The 19,896-nt window shown below is 41.8% G+C and overlaps 1 protein-coding gene across 29 annotated transcripts in view; it reads left to right on the top strand.

The window, feature by feature from the left end:
* The window catches only part of MAGI1 (membrane associated guanylate kinase, WW and PDZ domain containing 1), a 289,089-nt gene that overhangs the window by 143,331 nt on the left and 125,862 nt on the right, over nucleotides 1–19,896 (top strand). Inside the window, exon 1 of one of the 29 annotated variants that reach the window (XM_017747188.1) lies at nucleotides 19,222–19,496. The exons of the other annotated variants lie outside the window; for them this stretch is intronic. The gene's annotated coding sequence lies outside the window, so the exon portion shown is untranslated. Of the gene's footprint in view, nucleotides 1–19,221; nucleotides 19,497–19,896 lie in introns of those variants that run through there. 29 annotated transcript variants of the gene reach the window in all.

Below are 19,896 nucleotides of genomic sequence, written 5' to 3'. Positions count from 1 at the left end.
TGCGTTCTTTTACACTAGCCCCCTTCATCTCTGCATGCTACAGGCCCACCTTTTTAAAAAAAAAAAAAAAAAAAAAGGTGGAGATTGAGAAAATGACCTGTCCTAGGTTACCACAAGGTCTGTTAGCAGGAGCATGGCTGGGGTGCAGTGATTGACCTTCTGCATATCCTTCCACAGTTTATCTCAATCCAGACAATTGTTTTTGCCCTCTGAGGAGCTGTTTTGTTAGGTGTTGGCTGCATTTCAAGAAAAAGAGGGTAAAAAAAAAAAAAAAAAGATAAATTTCAAAATATTACATGAAGCAACAGCAAGCAATAATCCTGGTTTGTGGAAAAATGCTGCAGCAGCTGGTGTGGATGCTCCTTTGGTCTCTGCTCCTGTTTGACACAGCTACAGACTGCCCAAACTATGTGCAGCAGCAGGACTAAAACGGTTCCTGTATTCAAAGCTCCTCTAGCTTAAAGTTTTATTAAAAAAGGTCTGTTGGGCTCTGCTTGCAAGCCCATACATCCCACACCACGCTGGCTGTGAGGTCCGATACCATCTCAGTAATTAAGTGCCAGCATCCTACAGCACAGTGGGTTTAAAAGGCTGTCAGCAGCTTAAATGCCACCTGATATTAAATTTATCAGTCTAACTTCTCAGCATTCTGCAGCTGACCCCTGGTAACAATGACCATGGCAAGTTATTTGTAGATGGTGCCTGCTGCACCCTTGCTGCTTGGCTGGTTTAATTGCTGATCTCTAATCTTCCTCAAAAAGGTGGGAGTGCAGGAGAAGAAAGGCAGCACTACACTTACAGCAGGTTTTTTGCCCAGCTGCCATCAGTCCATTCCCTGGGAGACTTTCTGAGTTAACAGTGCAGTGCTGGACCGCCAGGGCAGTCGTGTCCCCTGTGCAGTGGGCAAGGGCACAGGTCAGTGCACAGAACCTTCACCACACTTCCAGGTGTGGTGGTTCCATCACTTCCCTAGGCAGCCTGTTCCGGTGTCTGACTACCCTTCCACCAAAGAAATTGGAGTTCTTCATACTCCCCCCAAATGCAAATAATGGTGAGGATTTATCCCTCTCTGCCTTATTTTCTGCCATTGTAAGTTGAGACTAATGATATGCTCCTTTTTTAAAGCTCTTTGGGATCGTTGGATGAAAAGCACTATGTAATTATTGAAGTGCAGCTTTTATGGTGCTGCCTTTAGAAGGAAGGGGAAAAATATATTCACTTCACAAAATATTGTGTTGTAGATGCAGCTTTGGAAATCTGACTTTCATTGTTAAAGCTGAAATTAAAAAGGACTGTTCCACTGTAGAGTGTCATACTAAAACCAGGCCTGTGTTGAGGCTGCATAGAAGCTTTGTGTGCCACTGGAAATGTATAAAAAGAAAGAAGAGCAAACTGAAACAAAAGAAGGGCTGGTCAAAAATAAAGCCAGTGATGGCTGTGAGTGCCACTTGTGTCTTTGGGACTCAGGGTTGCTTAGGCAATGTAACATCAAGTTCTCAGCAGTGTAGATGCTTCTGGCCACATCATTTTCATGGCCATTAAGTTCAAATATTTGTCTGTTTCCTGAGATGAAAGGAATGAGAGCTCTCTCAAAAAAAGAAGCCTGCAAATTCTAAAGCAGCTGTGCTGCATGCAATTTGCCTAGGAATTATACCTCAAAATACCATTTTTACCTACTTTGAACAAGGCAGAGGCTGATATGAATGCCTCATTGTTTTGTCTCAAGATTGTTTTCCCAGAAAATACCTTTCAAAATATTTATTTTTTGGTAAATGCATGTGTATAATTATAGATAAAGGCTAATTTGTGTAGCTCAGTTTTGTGCTGTCAAATGGAAGCTGAATGGTTTAATACCAAAATGGGACTTCACATTTAAATCATGCCTATGTGCTTTTTATGTTTTTTACAATAGGTTCAGTAGCTAATCATCACCTAAATTGGCTTTTCTAAATAACAAGCCATATTAGATAGTCTAATGGCTTACTTGGAAACTGGGAAGCAAAAATGATGCCACAGTGAATCAAGACTGTAATATTGAAGTTAAAAAGAAGACAGAAAATGGTGCCCCATTTGTCTGCCCGTGTGCACTCAGCCTTGCTGATGGATTTGTTGATCGTCAGAATGCTGGAATGTTTGAAGAATCTGACTAAAAGATTGAAAATCTCAAAAAAATGTAATGAAAACTAGCAAATATGTAAATTTTTTTGCAGCAACATCCAAACTGCAGGGTGAAACCTTGCTGAAAACGCCACAGGGTGTTCTCAATATTCAGACCTTAATTCTTGTAAAAGCCCACCTGCATGCCCAAAGGAAGAAGGATAAACTGATGACATTCTCACTGTGATGGGATCATCAAAATCACGGAAAGAAAAAGCTGTGGAAGTTAATGCTTTCATTCTCAAAATCAGTAAAAGCAGAGCATTTCCGGGGGAAAGTCTCCTTTCCAATGCATTAGGCCAAGCTGTTCATGCTCACCATTTATTTTTTTCTTTGCAGTATCAGATGTGACAACATCAAACAGCTCTGTCCATTACCCAGCTGGAAGAAACTAATGCACTGCAATACACAGCTCAGTATTCATATGGTCAGCCACATGATAATGATTTGAATTATCATAAAGCTGTTATTTGTATAATACAGAATTTTAAAAACAAATTATTTGGTAGGCTTACTAGTTGCAAAACTTTCCAGAATTCTTCTGCTGTGGAAATCTTTAGAAGTTCCTGTAAAATTTGTGTTATTTATTGTAAGCCCAAATGGAAATGTTCAACTAAATATGACCCAAATCAGTTAAAACATTTGCAAGTTATGTATCTGTGGCCAAAAAGTCCCTTCTTTTGCAAAAAGAATAGTTAATTTGTATGTAGGTTTACAAGTAGTTAATTTTTAATGCAGACAGGTCAGGTATCTTTTTTGGTGTTTCAAACCTGTCTTTTATTGGGCAGAAGATACTGATAAATGGAATAGCTATGGAGAGCTTGTGGAAACTTGTTTTGGAATGAGCAGAGCTGCAATTTTAGCCCTTAGTATTTTTCTGGTGGCCTTATAAATGGTTTTATGTGGTGAACCAAGGGGAAAATGTCAGCTTTGCAGTCCTGATGCATTCCAGGTATGAGTCTTCCAACTATAAATTGTCTGAATTCACCTCTGGTTTTGGAGTTTCAGAGGGACCAGTTGTGTTCTCTGGGTATGACAGAGAGCACTTGCCTGTGACCTGGTCCCATTGGTCCAGTGGTGAGCACTGGGTCGGGGCTTTGTTGCTTTGTTGTGGCTGTGGATTAAGCTTTTGGAGGAGAAGCAGTTTCAGCTCTGGTGCTGCTGTATAGTGGACACTCACCAGCCTTAAAGTTCAGTTTAAGCCACTTGCTACCAAATTTCCTGGGTTGTTCAGGAGATGAGCATCCTCTGACTTGGAGGTTAATCAGTCACTTAATTTTTAAAGTGTGCTCATCACTTGGGCTTTCATTTGCTTATTTGTTGTGTTATTAATTTGATGGGAAATGCTTCTTTGAGGTATACATGTGGTTATTTGTATAAAGAACTGTTGCACTGACCCCCCAGGACTGTACTCCTCACTCTGGAAATACTTCAGCCTTGTAAATAGGAACTTGTATCACACGAGCTAGAGATTTAAAGGAGAAAAGACAGACTCCTCTTGCCTCTCTTGAAATGATTATGTATCTTGGCTTTGTTTTATAGCATTACTACATACAAGCTAGGTCCTGACAAACTTCTGAAAGAATGGGGTTGGATTCTTCCAGTCTTTGAGACATCCAAATGCTTTAAATATCATCTTAAAAGGTACTGTGTTCTTAAAGTGTAAGTTACAGCCGTGGTGGAGATATTACTGGGTGAAACATTCTTTGCTTGTCTGGAGAGATCAGACTGTATTATAAGAATGGTGTTTTCATGTGGCAAAGATTCTTTCTTTTGGATTGTTCTAAACTTGAGTCGTAACAGCAAAAAATCCTCCTGCATCACAAGAGAGGCTGTCTCCTAGTTTAACCTACTCATCTGGCAGAAATCACTGCAGCTTTTTTTAATGTCAGGTCACAGGCTTGGATAAGCATATTTATTCATATCAAGCCACTGAATGTTTTGAGGTTCATCTATGACTAACTGAAAGTCTTTAAAAATAGACCAAACATCGGAAAGCTATTGAAATGTTTTGTGATATAAAGTCTACTTCAAATAAATGGGATCGTCTCAATGGCCTCTTACAGTTGGTTCGTTTTAATGGATTTTTATCCTCTTTTCTTTCCCTGATGAAACCAAATGCAGCTCACCTCTAGCATGAGGTCAGATGAGTGCTTGATGAGATTTGCTAATGTCCCTGGTTATAATAACAGCCATGGGCCACCTGACATAAAAGGCCTCCTTTACACTTATCCCTGCACATCCAGGTCACCTGCTCCTGTGGGGACAGGCTGGGGGAGCCTCTGGGCTCTCTGACACAGAACTGGGCATCTTACTATCAACTATATAAAAAATGAGGCTTGGTACGTGGGTAACTGTTGCCTGTTGAAAAGCTTATAAAGTGATGGGCCATAAGGTCCAGTATAGAACAGCTTTTAAGATGAGGCTTCCTTTTAATTCAGGATCTTCCCCAGGTTTAAGAATGCCAGTTCTCTCCTGACATATTGTTGGCTTGATCATCCCCGCTGGTGGGCTTTCAGTTGCTGAGTCTGTGGTGCTTATATTGGGATGCTGCTTAAATAAGGCTTGTGGTAATGGATCTTGGATCTGAGCTTTTTGGTTCTGTGTTTTGCCTTAATAGAAATCAGCACCGGTTTGGCCTATAATTAATGCACATGATTGGGGTGCAAGATAGAAAGGAGACACATTCTGGACAGTTACATTTGAGGATAAGGGACAGACAGTCTAGCTCCAGTGGCCTACAGAGGTCCCAGAAAATTAAGATGTTACCTTTTTTTTCCTCTATTCATTGTAAAGGAATGAAAAGGTTCCTCTTAAGTTCAGTTATGTTGTTTTAATGATATGAATGATTCGGTGGCACAGACAATTTGAAGTGGAAACTGAATACAAGAATCTTATTGAGTCATACACTGGGCAAGTAGATTAGCGACCACACATGCAGGCTTGAAAACATTTAATTTTTAAAATCTTGTTAACTTAAGGGGGCACAGAACAATGTAAAAGACTTGGGGCCACACTCTCAGCTGGCGTAGATCAGCGTAGCACCATAGATTTCAGGGTAGCAACACCAATTTCTGCTGGTTGAGATTCTGGCCTTTAATCTGTCATCAATCTAATAAAATTGAGCTGCTCTAATTACCACGGTGTCAGTCAGAAATATGTTTGCCTGAAATGATAAAGCTGAGTTGGATCCTGAAGCCCACACAAGTCAGCAAACACTGTGCAAATCTGAGTTAAACCATTTGTTTGCCCACTTAAGGAGAGGTTGTCCACGGTCATGGTATGTGTGGAAAGACAGCGGGGGAGTGAGAGGAACAACTGAAACATATGGCCCAAGTGAGCTTTCTCTTTATTCCAATGCATCAGGATAAGACAAGCTGTTGAACCGATGAGAAACCTTCCTTATATACCATATTTCAAGATTAAAACTGGGAGAAATTCAGTACCAGTGATCTCACATCTATATTTGACTAAAGGTATAGAAAACTGTTAAACTGAAAGCAGAGGAAAAAAGCCCCCAGGCCCAACCTCCCCTAATCCATAATAGCTGCATCATTATGTAGAAGAAAACAGCAATTTCCCCACCAATGTGTCCATAAATGGAAAACTTATCAATACCTCCAGATGCTCCCTGGCTTTATGACACCATTAAGTTTAATTGCACTGATAAAATGGATTGTATTTGTATGGAACAAGGTCTTTTCAGGATCGGGTTTGGGGAGCATGCAGGCACAGGAGAGGGGTCACATACATTGAGACGTGCTCTTCACTGCATGTTAACTTAATTTTGACTTCATGTTTCTTGAAGAAAAATGTGGAAGTGGCGTTTTTGCAGTGTCTGTGACCTCCTGAAAGGTCAAGATCGAGAACTTTATTGCAGCTGCACTTGCTGCAACTTAACGCTTTTGCAGTGGCAGTTAATTTCATTTTTAGTAAGGAACATTGGATTATTACTTAACATGAACACAGGAGTTATAATTTTGAGCTATAATCCTTGGGCCTTGGGCCTTCTCCGCAAGACAATGGAAAGAGAGCTTTTACCTTTAGTTTCAGGTTGAGCAGAGACCAGCTTCCACTGGGTCTGAAAATCCCAATTTGTGGTGAATCCAGGGAGAATTTTGGTGTCTATTCTTGAAGTCTTGTATCAGCAATGCCTTTCCACCCCCCAAACCTAACGTTTGCAGGTTTTATCAGCTGTCTTATTCATCTTGTCCATCATTAATTCAAAACACCTGCTTTATTTTATAAAATGTAGCTGCTCACCAGGGTTGGTGTGCCAGTAAGATTTGATAGCATAAATTCAGAAAAATAAAAGCACCATGATTCTCTTCTTGCCTCTCCCCCAGAAAACTCAGACACCTACAGGGTTTTCCTACTTCCAAACCAAGACACTACCTCAGAGCCAGGAATGAAAAATACACAGGTTTTGTCATCTTATCATCTTTTTTTAGCTACATGTGTAAATAAAGATACCCGTATGACAACCAGTGACTAAGTGCAACTCACTGTGAGTAACACCAAGTGGCTGTGCCCCAGCTTTGCCTTGGCAGAACCTTCTGAAATGTCCCCAATGAAGGATGCAAGAGCCAGAAAAATTGTCACTGTTACATGGTTGATATCCCAAGACAGAGGCAGCAACCTTGCTTTCAGTGCAAGGGAACAACAGTAGTGACTGGCTTTGTAAGACAGGCAGGGATTTAAGAGCGTATCTTCCAGTGCCCCAAAGCTGCAGATGTTTTGCAAGAGATATGGATAAGGGTTTTTTCTCCTGAATTCTTCTTTGGTTTAAGGTGGTGCTTCTGTGTCTGGTACTCTTGCTAAACATCACCTGAGATGACAATATCAAAGGAATTGCCCTTCATGTAATATAAATGATAAGTGAATCTTTTCTGTATTGAGGGGGTTTTTTTTTATGTTACTCTTTGAGGGCTTTCACCTGAGACAGCTTTTTCTATGCATCATATATGTGATACTTACGCTGTATTACTTAAGCATTTTTGGAAACTGATGGAGTGCTAGCATTGGCTGACAGCTCTCAACAATCCCAGGGCCATCCCCTGCTGACTCCTTCCTGGAGTTGTGTTCTTCTGTCACTCTGCTGAGTGTTTTTATTTTTTTTTAATGTTGCCTCTCTGAAGTGATAGTTGCTGTCAGAAATCTAGTCCTACATCAGTTCTGGTTGAGTCTATGTGTATAAATATAATGTATATCTTTATTTTTTCCATTATTTTGAGAGATTCTTTAAAATGTTTCTAGGAAGTGCATAGCTCTCTGCTTTTCTTTCTCTGGGTGAAGTATTCCCTTTTATTACCGTAAGAAAAATCTTTACCTCTTCTCCATTACTGTGTCATTTAGTCATCATAGGCAGATCAGTTTATCTTCTAAAAAGTGCCTTTAAGATGTTAAAGTGGTAGCATTACAATTTAAAATCCTTCTGACACTGCCTGTTCCACTGGAGTACTAAATCTTGTCTTCAGTGTGAATGGAAATCAAATAAAGCTTTCACTTGCTTGACAATTGTTGCAAAATAGAAGAAAATGTTCACGCTTTCATATAGTAATGACTGTGTCATGTCAGTGCAGTTCAAAGAGCAAACCCTTTTATGCTCATAGACAATGTTTACTTTTGAGATCCATTGCTATTTCCTAGACTTTTGTGGCAAAAAAATTAACAAGAAGGGATTTTGTAGTTACCATGCTGTTTACCACAGTGTCACTTAAATGATCTTGCTCATTCACATTCTGAAAAAGAAAAGAAAACTACATTGTCAAAAAACCCCAAAACATTGGAACTCAGTAACAAACTGAGAAGCATGGAAGGGTTTGGGGGTTTTTTGTCTTCTGTGCATGATGGTATAGCTGACATCTGCATAGTGCCATGTGGAAGGAAAAAAGAAATGGTTTATCTGTAGTTTCATCTCCAAAGTACCAAAGAATGAAAAAAAAGCAAAATGAAAGCTGTACAGCAGAAGAAGCAAGAGCTTCACAAAAGCAAGATCTCTCTCCTTGCATCACAGACTTAAAAACAGAGGAAAATTTCATGGGTGAAATGCCACCATCAGGGTTGAAAGTGTTGTGTGTACTTTTTCTTCAGGTAGACAAAAAGCTAGTAAGTCTGCATGCTCGTTACTTCTGTAATACGCAGTGATGGAGAGGGGATAATAATAGTTCTTTACTCTTTATGGTTTTTTCTCCTGTAGTTTCTGAAATTTGGGGTTCCATGGGGTGTTGTGTATGAGTACAGGTAATCGATGCTGCAAACAGCCCAGGTCAGGCTCTGTGGTAACGGAGGAACAACTGCCTGGTATGATTTGCCTTTTTAATTATCACTTCAATCGTGGGTGCTCAGCATTTGTAATGGCAATTGATACAGTCATCAAGGCATAACAAGAAGTTATTGAGTAGTGTGAAATTCATCACGTTTATTTAGCCTTTGTGACCCTTGGAGAAAAAAAAAATCTGTTTTTTAATGAATTATTGTATCCACGATAGTTAAGGTAAAGGCAGATAAGAGAACATGACTTCTGACATGAGATGCAGTCTTGTCTCACCCTCTCTGCCAGGACAGAGCAAGCCTAGTCAGCCATGTAATGGGTATTTTATGGGGTACATGTGAACTGATAGAGGAGTTTCCACCCTCCGTGTGCCATGGGAATGAATAGGGGCTGCTGAGCCTGCTCAGATTTGGGGGAAGCTGACAATTTTCAAATCCAAAGGAAGGTCTCTTGCCTTCTGCCTGTGCTTATCATCCTTGCAAGGCTGAGCTTCTGCTCTTGCTTTTTCTGCACATGTATTCATCATCTACATCCCACTCCCACCGACTCTGGGATCTGCCTGTACCTTTGAGCAGGACTTGTGGAAGCTGGCTGTCTTCTCTCCATGGAGTTTGCTGAAGCTGCAGCTCAATCCTGCAGGTTGGTTCTTCTGTTCCTCCCATCCCACTTGTGTAAAATCCAGACCATGGTTTACAATGTGGTGTAAACGACCACTGACCTCTCAAGCTTCTGTTAGCAGATTCTGGGCTTTAGGTTCCAAAAAATGAAGATATCTCTTTGAGAATTAATACAAGAGTCCTAATGAATCCGCATCTGCGAGTCCTTTCCTGTTTTTCCATTGCCTGAGTCAATTAGCCTTATGGTAGCATGGTGTATTTGTTGTTACTCATGTGGGGCAACCCGCAATGATTTGTTTTTTAGACTTCAGCAAGGATATTGTTTTCCATCAGAGGCATTTCAGGATCTCTTCACAGAGACAAAAATAAAATGAAGGGGTCAATTCCTACAGTAGTTATTTTGTAGCAGTTCTGTTGGATAAAACCGATTACTTACCTGGCCAGTGAACTTGCATTGCTTTTTTGATTTGGGTTGCACTGTATGAACTGAAACAAAAACCACATCCAGACTGCTTTGGAGTGGAAGAATTTTGCTATCAGTTCAATCTGTTTTCCTTGTTGTTGTTTCCATGTAATGAAAAGATAAATATGCAAACATATTTACTTCATTAATTTTAAACAGTGCCAGGAAAAAGGCTCTGTCTAGGGATTGTGGAAAAATATTGTGAAAATTAGCTCTACATATTTTGCTTTCAGTCAACTCTGTTAATTAGGATCAAAGTACTGCAATTTTAAAAAGTTCTCACTGTTCCTTCCCACACATTTTCGTATTTCAAGAAGATGCAGTTAACTAAGTCTGAGACTGTCAGTAAAGCCCATGGGAATGAGGGTTCATGTACTAATAGCTGAGTACCAACATCCCTGAGGCCTTTGAAAATTCCAGGATTAGCTGTGGAGGGAGGTCAGATTGGGTTGCCTGTCCCTTGGGTGGCTGCTGGGATGGAAATGGGGCAACTGTTTTCCCACCCATCCTCATTGCGGGGTGTTTGTGTGTGGCTTCATCTTCGCTCTGATAAGACAAGTGCTGTGAGGTAGCTGCTTTTACAGGTGTGAAACATCTCTTTTTGTCTTGAAATGAGCAATTGGGTACTTGCAGGAAGAAGGAAAAAATGAGTAATAAACTGGGTTGGTACAAGGTACTGGTAGATTGTGGTTTTCCAGATGAGCTCAGCACCTAATAAAGTCCTTAAGGTGGTTGCCTGAAAAGGAAACTGGGACACAGAAAGGTGATGTTCAGTCTCCTAAAGCCTCTGCAGGCCATGGATAGAGCTGCCACACCAGACCCATCACAAACAGTACGTGCTCATGCTGTGTTTCATGTACCTTTCCTCTCAAGCATGAAGACATTTCAATTTTAAGCAGGCACACTGTTATAAAAGAACGCTGAGTCAGCTTAAAAATCATGCTGAGATAAATAATTTACCTTTATTGGCACTGATAACACTTGAAATTCTAAATACTGTTTTTCCCTGTGTTTCGAGGGGGATTTATGACTGTAATTTATGTTGCTGTGTTGCTTTTTCTCAGTTCAGATGCAAGGCTTCCTAGTTTTGTGCTTTGATACATATTTTACTTCCCAGTTATTGTGCATTGAAAGATCACAGCACTTGCCTTTAAAACATTGTGTGAACTTCTCTGGGTTCACTGCTGGATCTCCAGCATTGGCCTGTTAAGAGTTTCATTTTTAAATGCAAATGGTATGTAACTGTTTATAAATCTGACAAACGTCTATACAATGGGCATAGATCTGCCCTAATTTAATCACATTGGAAAAGTGGCAGGAGGTTTATTTCTCCCCCTCTGCAGAAGTGTCTCAACTCTCTTCCCCCTGCTGAGAAGCCCTTGGCACTTTGCTGGTCCATTCTCAGTGAGACAAACCTTGCCTTGTAACTCCCAAGGGCTGGGTGAGTGATGGCGTACATCAAACACATGTTTTCCCAACTCGAGTGACTGACAACAGCGTATCAGAACGGGTCATGGGTGAAGGATTGTTGCTGCTTGGCTGTAGGTGCCTTGGAGCAGGAATCAGTCTCATTATTCTTTGTTACTACAGCATCTTCCTGAAAGTGGTCCTGGTCTGTAGCTTGGCTGTAAAACAAATCCTGCTGCAGGCTCTCACTGCTCTTGACTCGCTTCCTGGACTGGGAAATGCAATGGGCTACAGGGCTGCAACTGCACCAGAGGAGGGACAGAGGCACAGCCAGACTGGCCTTTTGCAATCCAGACGATGCAAATTCTGGCTTTGGTGCCAGAAATTGTCCTCTTTTGCATCTCTTGAAACTTCACATTTATTTGAACTGATCACATGTGATCACCTCACAAATGTGACAGTATTGTCCCCTGCCTTTCTTGGGACACTTGCTGGTGATCTAATCTGGCTGGATATGCATAGCAGCTACCAGCCTTCTCTTGTTCTTGCTTCTGGTGTAGCTGCTGATACAAAGCACTGTTGTTTCTGTTGGGTTTTTTTGAGACGGGGTGTAGAGTGTCTAGTCGCTTGATAGGGAGATGATTTTCTTGCAAAGTGCACAGCTATTTGGTTAACTTTTAAGTAAAATTCAAAATCAATCAATTTTTGTCATTGGGTGCATTCTAATGGGAAGCCTGTAATGGGCTGGTGTGTAGCATTAATTGTTGCAGATTTCTGCAGTGAGGCTAGGATGCATTTGTATTCAGGCGGAGGATTTCTAGGTGCAGGAGGAGATTTGAGGCTGATTCCAGACGCATTATAAGCAGCAGGCCATGTGTGCATGCCTCCATCCACATCCCACTCCTGCATTCTCCTGGGTTGGAGAGCGTGGCCAGGGCTCCCCAGCAGAGACACAGTCCCAGCTGACAGCATTTGGGAGCCACAGGTGCAAAATCTCAGCCCTGTTTGGCTGTTTGATTTTCAGAAAATAACCTCCCTTCCTCTGTGTCCCTTTGTTCTTGACTTCTTTAAACAAGTAGGAATGCTGTTGTTTGGTTCTTGTATATTGAATTCCAGACCCTGTGCTCTATTTAGGGGCTGGCTATTGTTATTTCAGCAAAGTGCAAACAAAAAGAATGAGCTCTGTTTAGTCCTTGATGTTTGGTGGGAGAACTGGGGAAAATTACCTTTAGGTTGAAACAATAAAAGAAAGAATAAACATATATTGCATTTTCCTAACTAATAAAAAATAGACATGTGGTTTCTAATCCTCAGCCTGATCTCTCTTGCATTTCAATTAATAAGAATAGCTTATATCACAGAATATGAATTTAAGACAGAATTAAAAGAACCGGTTTCAGGCAGGTCATCTGTCTGCAGTAACATGGGGTGGGTGGTAAGCACATGCCTTCTGAGCAGTTCAGGTGTGCTGAACTGCAATATACAATGGCTGGTTGTGTTTGGTGGCCATGGGAGTCCTTCAAATCCCTGGCAAGGAGCGGGGAGATAGCAGAGGGGCTGGCTGCTGAGGTGGGCAGGTTTGGGTGGGCCATATGGCACAAAGGATTGATTCCTTTTCCTGGTCTTAAAATCAAGAGTCAAACACGGTTAGAAGGGAAAAAGGGATTTTACCTTGGTATTTATTTTAAGGATCCTTAGGTGCACATGTCCAGGTCATATGCACCGAAACGCACCCCGCAATGCACACCCCCAAAAGATCGGGTATAACATTATATCAAAAATTCCCCAATGAGAGGTTTGAATGAGCCCCCCCCTCCCCAAGGAGCCTTCTCCTGGATGGTTCTATCTTAGTTTACAGAATGTGTTCTGGAGAGGACCTCGGGGTCTGGGGCACACTGATCCTTAGCTACAAAGCTTCTAAAATGTTTAGTCTCGTAGCTGAACAAACAAGTCCAAGAACGTAGGCAAAAAGCACTAAGAATACAGAAGTTGTAAAAGGTATAACAGGGGTATAAAAGAAAAGGCAAAAAATCTTCATGGCATCAGGATCAGCAGAACCTCTGAACTGCTGACAGGACATGTCTTGTGGCAAGTGTCATTTGGTACATACATCACAGGTTTGCAAAGTTCAGTTGTTGGCAGAGGCATACAAAAAGCCTGGTGGCATTGTACCCTAAACCTGCATTGGAAACCGTGGCCTTTGAGAGGACTTTGTGAGCAAGGTGTGAAGTTGTAGCCATCAGCTGGAAACAAGGAATTGAGGAGGGGGCAGTGAGAGAGCTCCCTAATGGATCTGTGCTCAGGGGAGTATCCTCACTCATGTGCGAAGGGTCTCAAATTCCTTCTCAGGAGGAGAGATCCTCCGTGGCTGAGGAAATTCATGGGGCTTTCAGCAGTGCATCTTGGTGGCTGCAGTGTTTATGGGAAGAGGGCTGGCTCTCACCTGGCAGGATTGAGCCAAACTCCCACTGCTTGTGATCATGTAGGTCTGAAAGGGCAGAATATGCTGCAACTGGATCACAAGGATTGTAAGCACTATTTTTATTATTGTTGTTGTTGTTGTTTATTGAGGCCTGTGCAGATGAGTAGATTGCTGCCAGGTGTCCTCAACTTATAAGAAGCATATGCTAGTCTAAAATGAATGGGATTGTAGAGCTGATCTGACTGGGCAGCTCACCTGGGCAGACTGGGAGCTGTGATCTGAATTGTGCTGGTTTAGGTTTAAGTCTAGTCTCCTACAATGCAGCTTTGCAGTTAAAATTAAATAGTTGAAAGTGGAATAAATTGCATCAAGTGGGTCCTTTGATGTCAATCAGCTGCATGTCTGAGTCTGGTGCACATTAGCAATATATCAGGAGGAGTAGACGTGAGGAAGGTGGCATTCCCATGGGTCTGTGGATGGAGGAGCTTCTAGCGTGTGACAAAATGAGTTGTGGTTGTCACTTTTTAAATTCTTGTTTTATTCTTCTGTTTGTTTATTTTTAAAGATATGAAGATGGGGAAGGAGTGAGGACAGCTTTGTATTCCTCCTGTATTTGTCAGTTCCTGTCTTTCTAAAAATGTCAGACTTAAATTTTACTGTTTCAGTATTGCACAAAAAAATTTTTATCCTGATCATTTTGTCTGCACAGTTTCCCCTAGAGTTTGCATCACCTAATTTTTGTTTTAAATTATCCTTTAGTTAGGTGAGTAAAGAAATATCGAGGACCAGAATTGCAGCTGTGGTAAATCTTTACAGCTTCCTCAGAGAGGAGCAGCCAAGTGCTGGGCTGTTACTGTGGATTGTGCACATGCATCCATATCCTGCCAGACCATGAAGCCAGACATAATTTTCCAGTCCTAGAACACTGAATCAACGCTAGGAAGTGACATAAGGCACAGGAAAGTACAAACCTCCCTCCCACTGCAGACATTTGTAGAAGTACCCCTGGGGTCTTGAGGTCTCCAGGGGATGGTCTCTTGGCTCTGTGCTTCTTTGCTCTCATGCTCTCCTGAACGTTTCCAGTGTTTCCATCTTCTTCTGTCCAAAATCAGCATTGCTGCGCTTAGCACTCAGCTTTTTCAAAGTTTCAACCCAGTTGCTTATGGTCCATCTCAGCCCAGATGCCTTTTTCCCTCACACTTGTACAAATCTGTGTGGCTGCACTGGCAGCAAGGCCTCTTCCCTCCCTAAACCGTAACGGCATCGCTTTACATGCAAGTATCAACTTCTGTATTACTGGTGTCAGTTTTCCTCATGTTAAAGAAATGTTAAGGACCATTAACATAATCATACATGTCACTGGCAGCGAACATACCTTCAGAGGTGCCTCAGCAAGTGCAATGTGAGCTGCCCTCCAGCTATGCAGAACAAAAGGTTGTGTGTTAACAATATTAATGGCTGCACGAAACCAGTGCAGATGAAATCAGGCTTACTTTTAATCAGTCTTCAGGGGTTTCTTGTGCTGAGGCTATTTGTTTATAGTGGAGGCCAGGTTGTGCCAGAATCTATTAAGCACAGGGAAAATGATCAGTCCATTTTTTGCTCATTCCTAATGTGAGAAAAGGAGACACTCCATGGCAGGGAAACAACCTGAAATGATACTTTGCAGAGCATCTCTTAGTCTGAGTGAGGCTGGGATATAGCGATAAACACCGTGATGAATCTGTCAAAGATCCTTTTAACATCAATGATTCTACTTACATCTGTAAACATCAAAGCTAAATGTGTCTGTGGCTTCTCTGGGGGAGTCCTCAACCTCTTCAGGGGGCTCTGTCTCATAAGAGCAAGAAATGGATTGTCAGGTAGAGATAAATACAGTCTCATAATTTGCTTGTGGGTTGTATATTGGTAAAATATTAGTCATTGACCACTTACTTGGGTGAAACACTTCCATGATTCAATACAAAAAGCACTGTTTCCTTTAATAGAAAGTTTACTTCATTAGGAGGGTTGTTATCTTGCTGTTCTGTGAATATTAAAAGTGTCATTTCCTATGTATCAACTGGAATCCGCTTAACTGCGATACTTTTATGGTATGGGGGATGGATTTTAAACATTATTTTTATTATACAAATCCACAGAGGAGTTTAAAAATGAGAAGTTTATTATTGTAACACTGTAAGAATTTTCATGCTTCTACTCTTGCAAAACAAACAGAAATTCATATTGAAATGTACAAGTGTACCAGAGTCATAGTTAAAGTTTCATATTGATATTTTTCAAAACGAGACATTTTCAATATCTATATTCAGTATACTTCCATTTATCTGTTAAAAGATGCTGTTGAAAGAAACTACAATATGTGCTTCTAGATATTCTATGTAAGAGCAAGAAGGAATTTCAGAACAGTGTGGGTTGGGCTTTGTTTTGTTTTGTTTGTTGTTTGGGTTTTTTTAAGCTGATAATAGTTCTGCAATTTTATCTGCCTGCGCTCAGTACCAGAGGAACTAATTGAAATTTTAGGCCTTGTTTTATACAGTGCAGATTAAATATCTGTTCCTAAAATCAATGAACATTAAGAAAAATCAGTGCATAACAATGCACATAGTTGATTACAGTTTGCAGATGACAGTGACTGTTGCTGTTCAGAATTATGCCCTCTTCGTGTACCTTTGTGTAGTACTCTGAAAAAAGCTCGATTTGCTCTCTGAGGACACACACACATGTATTCCTTGCTTAGCAGGAGTATGGATGTAAAGCTTACAGGTGAAGCAACGACCTGAGATCTTATGACCTTTGTCTGTACTACACTGATCAGGCTTTTACATTCTTCCTTCCTCTCCTATCCGCCTGAAGTAAATATAGTGAAGTAAGTGTCAAATTAGAGTCTGAGAGAAGTTGGAAACCAACCAGTTGTGCTTCCAGCCAACTTCAAAGAGTGAGGTTGTTTTTTTCTTCCTTCTGAAACACAGAATCTTGTTGGATATGGGCTCCAACTGTTTCTCTGAAGTCAAGTTTTTCGGCTGCTTTAAGATTGCCTCTATGTTTTTCTCCTCCCTTTGTTTCTTTCTACAGAGTCTTGGCCAACTCCAGGACTACCCGGTGATCATTAGCATTTCAGCAGGGGACAATGAATGGAGAGGCACATGTGTCACCTGTTCCATGGTGACACTGCAGCCATCACTGCTCTGCAGGGGTGCTTCAGGGATGCTGAGCATCAGGGGGCTGAGATTCCTGGAGAGAAAGATCTGGGGATTTTTTTAAGAACTAAATTGCATTCCCTTAACAAGTGATCAAATATGCAGGAAGAAGAATGTCTTACAATCACTTTATTCTGCTTCAAATTATTTTTTAAGAAAATACTAAGTTAAATCCTAGCAATTCACTAAGATGTCTTTCAGGAATCAAATGTGACAGCAAAGAATGGACTTTCATTTTCACCTATTCAAGGTAATGAATTGGACCTTTTTTTTCCCCTAATGTTCCACATCCTGCTGCCATCAAGGACAATGACAAACCCTTATTGACTATAATGGGGGAACGGTTTGGCTTTTTATCAGGGCTAAATTCTAATTCAGCCTGAAAAAATAGGTCCTCAGCCAACTGTACTTTGCCATGCCAGTATCACATCTGGCCCGCATATCTTTACATTGTGCATATTCAATCTCCTCTTGCTGCTGGAATTTTCACCGTCTTTGCCCCATGCTATGGGCACCTGGAGTTGCTCTGAGATGCTGAGCAGTGGATCTTGCAGAAAAGATGTGGGAAGGTGAGGATAGTCAGACTCTGGAGAGGTGCCAGCTGATCACCAGGAGTCTGAAGCATCCCTCACACATTGATACTGCTCATATTGGCCAAACAGAGTATGTGGGAAGTGCTTCCTTTCCACTCCCTGGGACTAAAGCTATCCCCCACCACCCTTGGATGGATGTTCCTCACCCTTCCCAGACCATGTACTGCTCTCTGTGTGCTGCCATGGCTGCGTGCATATGTGTGAGCAGCAGCCGTAGCTTTGATGGCAGTATCGACTGCCCTTCCCCTGGATCGTGGATCATACTTCCATATGGGATGAGGGATGAGCTTATTTAGTACTCTGTAATGCAATCCTGAAGTTACTTCAATCCTGCCTCCTGCTTCCTCTCACCTTTCAGGCAAGAGAGGTAATGAGTGAACAGAGATGAGTGGAGGGGCAGCACCAAACCTCCCTGTTCAGACAGGAGGAAATTAAAGATAACGATGCATTGCTGAGGCTGGAAATTGCGGGCGGGCAGAAGAACAGCGTTGGCTTTCCCGATCGCCAAAGGCACTGTTCACTCCCTGCTCATCTAGTTCATGGATTCTTTGTTTCATTTCTTCCCCTGAGCTTGAAATTTATCTATAACCCATTCCAAGAGCTTCAATCTTACCTTTGTTGAGATGTTTCTTGCTTCCTACAGTCAAATTTGGATGGTGGTCCTGATTAAAGTGACATTTACTTTCGGGTATTGCCACACTTACAACATTAGGAAGGTGGGAATGGCTTAGGAAGCATGAGGTTTGTTTCTTTATTATTCTTTTTCCTTCCTCTGCCTTTTATTATCTTTTCTCTTTTCTTAAGCCTCTGAGGAATTTCGGGAGTAAGTTCAAACTTCTCTTTCAGAGCCATAAAGTGCCTTTCCCTTCCCTTCAGAAAAGGAAGAAGGTTTTATGGAGTTTTGTGTTTGTAGTTTGTGTGATGGGTCCAGGAGCCAGAATTTTAACCCAGCTACACAGCTGGATGATGTGATGCCACGATGTCTTTCTATTCACCCATTTTTGGATAAACCTGATTTTGATTCAAGCATCAAATACCTTATCAGTGTTTACCTTTGTTTTATGTGGATGGCTTACACTAACTTCTAGTTAAGTGCAAATGCTGACACGAAGTAGGCAGCCATCAGCGATCACCCAGATTGTTTGGAGAACTCTTCCAATTAATTGTGTTACTTTGCAAAGAGAGAGTTTAGATAACCAAGAGAAGCTGCATTTTATAGGACATATATATGTGTGTTTATTTATAGCTCCATATGCATATTGCTTCCTATGTTGGAGGGGACAAAGAAGGACACTGCTAGTCCTAACGATATATTGGAGTGCAGGGGAGAGAAAAGGGCTTAATTCTTCTCTATGCAATGACAGAAAAATTGAATGACTTTCATAAATGTTTCTTCTTCATGTTTGACCCTATGGGTCCCATTCATGAGTGTATTTAAGGGGAACATGCCTCCAGTGTTCTGTGTCTGCCAGCTTTGGTCCCCGCTCCCAAGGATGGCACAGTGTGTGCTTTATTTCTGTGTGTGTGTGGTTATTCCTATATGAATATTTTAAAATGGTTCACGGTGGGGAAAGGAGGAGAAACAAAGGGCTTATCACGTTTTCTTCTTTAAAACAACAAAATAGAAATCAGCGGCTTTGTACAGATCAAGGATGCACTAGTTGTGGTCAGCCTGTCTCTCCAGGAATGTATCAGACTTTATCGAGGATCTCTGGATAGTCTGAAGAAATAGTTAGAATTCTTAATGACACTTCATTTTGGAGTGACACTTCATTTTCAGAACTGAGTTGATTAGGAAGATATTACCCATCTTCAGATCTTTGCATTCATCTTATTTTTTTTTTTCCTACTTGGTTGGGAGTGGGACAGAAAAAGGAAGGGGGGAAAAAAAAGGAAGGGGGAGAGGGCAGGAAAAAAGAAAGCTTTTCCCTTTAAAGTAAACCCTTTCTTAGGCTTAGCCTTTTTACCCAGATCCCGGCACCCAGCTCGGGCGAAGCGAGAGGTCCAGTGAGCGGCGATGATTGTCAGGATCATGTGGTGCGTTCTGTGGGTGCTGTGAGAGCCGTGTTTATCCAGGGCCATGTGGAGGTGGGCGGGTGCCTACCCGGGGACAGGGGGACAGGAGAAGCTGGGCTCCTGCAGCAGCCACGCTGTGAACAGCCCACATTGACTGAACTGTCTAACCGGACTAATTTGCTGTGCCTGTGGGCTTGATAAAAGAAGCAGCTGCTGGAAAGGGCTCGCTCAGATGCATGTAGATGAGGCTGTGGACTGCCAGAAGGATCCAAGCAGAATTTTTTTCTTCCTTGCTGCATTTCTGCTAGAATCCCTACCTCCGGCTCTCGTGAAGTTGCATTGATCAGGTAAACTATTTTAGTTGTTCCCTGCCTTCGGTGCTGGCTGGCCAGCGTGCCAGCCCATGGGATGGACAGCGGGATGAGCGGGCTGTGCTGCAGGGGTGGCAGGAACAGCTCCCTTTGGAGCAGACACACATATTTCACTGCTCCCTGAAAGCTGGCAGTCGTGAGGCTTTGAAAATTGTGCAGCCATGTTACACAGCCACAATTATTTCCCTTTCTCCCCCTCTCCTCCCCGTTTAATTTTGCTGTGAATAAGGCTAAGTCTGGTATTTCTCGTTTGCATCTGTCGATGCACCAGCCAGCCATGTTTTTCATATGATTATGTGCTGTGCGGGTCTTGCTGGGAATGCAAAGATGTTCGCTGTCCTTTTGGAGTCAAGCCCTTTACGTCTTCTCCGCGGGG

This window comes from Corvus brachyrhynchos, unplaced genomic scaffold (genome assembly GCF_000691975.1).
Source record: "Corvus brachyrhynchos isolate BGI_N302 unplaced genomic scaffold, ASM69197v1 scaffold91, whole genome shotgun sequence".
Classification (NCBI taxonomy): Eukaryota; Metazoa; Chordata; class Aves; order Passeriformes; family Corvidae; genus Corvus; species Corvus brachyrhynchos.
Note: the sequence above shows the minus strand (reverse complement) of the source record. Positions and strands in the feature narration are given on the sequence as shown.